General features: G+C 49.7%; 1 long non-coding RNA gene across 1 annotated transcript in view; it reads left to right on the forward strand.

Moving 5' to 3' along the window:
* Positions 1-1,180, forward strand: part of LOC131882044 (uncharacterized) — a 3,832-nt gene extending 2,652 nt beyond the window's left edge. Inside the window, exon 3 of the long non-coding RNA XR_009373438.1 lies at positions 120-1,180. This is a non-coding gene — a long non-coding RNA (uncharacterized LOC131882044). The remainder of the gene's footprint in view (positions 1-119) is intronic.
* The last annotated feature ends 300 nt before the right edge of the window (positions 1,181-1,480 follow it).

Below are 1,480 nucleotides of genomic sequence, written 5' to 3' on the forward strand. Positions count from 1 at the left end.
ACAGAAAAACTATGCCACAGTGGAGTTGGTTTGTTGTGCAGAAATGCAGGTATTTTCTACGAGGAATGCCAAAATTTGAAGTCATTACTGATCATCAACCTTTGCTTGGCATATTTCAGAAACCATTGGCAGCCTTAAACAATACTCGATTACAGAGGCTGCGGGAAAACCTCTACCAATACTCTTTCTCAGTGACATGGTCAGCGGGAAAAAACCACTTGATCGCCGATGCACTGAGCCGTTTCTCGTTTTTTTGCGGCCGACCCCTCACTTGACGTAGCATTATGCGCCACCATTTGTGAGGTCGACCCCGCCATCAATATCCTCCTCTCAAACATTGACAACAAATATAACCATTTGCGCGAGTGCATCTTGTATGGACATTCACTTCCGGCGCCGTTGTCAACGTACGGGTAAATCGCTCAGGAAGGTTGGATAGGCAATAGAAGCAAGGAGGGTCTGGTTCTCGTCGGTGACCGTGTCGTTGTCCCCCGACCACCTTGGCAAGCAATTCTGGAATTACTCTATCTTTCCCATTCGGGCATCACCAAAACGAGTGAGCTGGCCAAGCAGCTCTACTATTGGCCTGGAATGGGAGACGAGATCAAGCTGTGGATCAAAAGGTGTGAAAAATGCATTAAAAAATTACCGTCTCAAGCCCACGAACCCATTCTCTCCGGCATTGATATGGCCTCTTTCCCGATGGAGGCCGTGTCCGTGGATTTGTTTGAAGGAAGTGGAGGGGAAACACTTTTTGGTGATGATGGATCACTTTAGTGGCTTCCCTTTCTTGTCCAGGATGAAGACCACCACAACCGATGCCGTATGGACGAGGTTGCGGGATTGGTTCAACGACTTTGGATTTCCATGTTGGTTGAAATCAGATGGGGGCCCCCAGTTTCGGGATCGATTTGCCAACTCGTGCTCTAACCTCGGCATCACCTTTGAGACCAGCTCGCCCTACAATCCTTGTAGTAACGGTTTGGTGGAGACAGCAGTCAAATCCATGAAGTCCTTGCTTCAAAAACATGTGGGCGTTGATGGCAGCGAATTTCGTCTGGCACCACTGGAAAGGCATGCCACCCAACGTCCTGACGGCTACAAAGCCGCTCTAGGATTTTTTGGCCGCCATCTACGGACCCGCTTTCCCACGGCTAGGTAGCAAACTTCGGCCTTCAGGGCAGCCCGCCAAACAACAGATGAGCGGCGCGTGCGCAAGGCTGCGGGGACTCCCCTGCCCGAACTGAACGTGGGTGAAAAGATTCATATCCAACACCCAATAGACAAAGAATGTTCGTTTGGTGCCGGGAAGGTCATTGAAAGATCAAAGCCCCAAAGAGTGTGTTTGAATTGCTTCACCATTTGAATGGTTTGTTCTCAACAAACTTCAACATATCTTGGACTGACATGGTATGTCGCAACCCGCCCCAGTATGTGGTAACCAGGCCATCTTGGGGGGTGAACACTTTCCGTGGGTCAT

Source organism: Tigriopus californicus, chromosome 6 (assembly GCF_007210705.1).
Source record: "Tigriopus californicus strain San Diego chromosome 6, Tcal_SD_v2.1, whole genome shotgun sequence".
NCBI lineage: Eukaryota > Metazoa > Arthropoda > Copepoda > Harpacticoida > Harpacticidae > Tigriopus > Tigriopus californicus.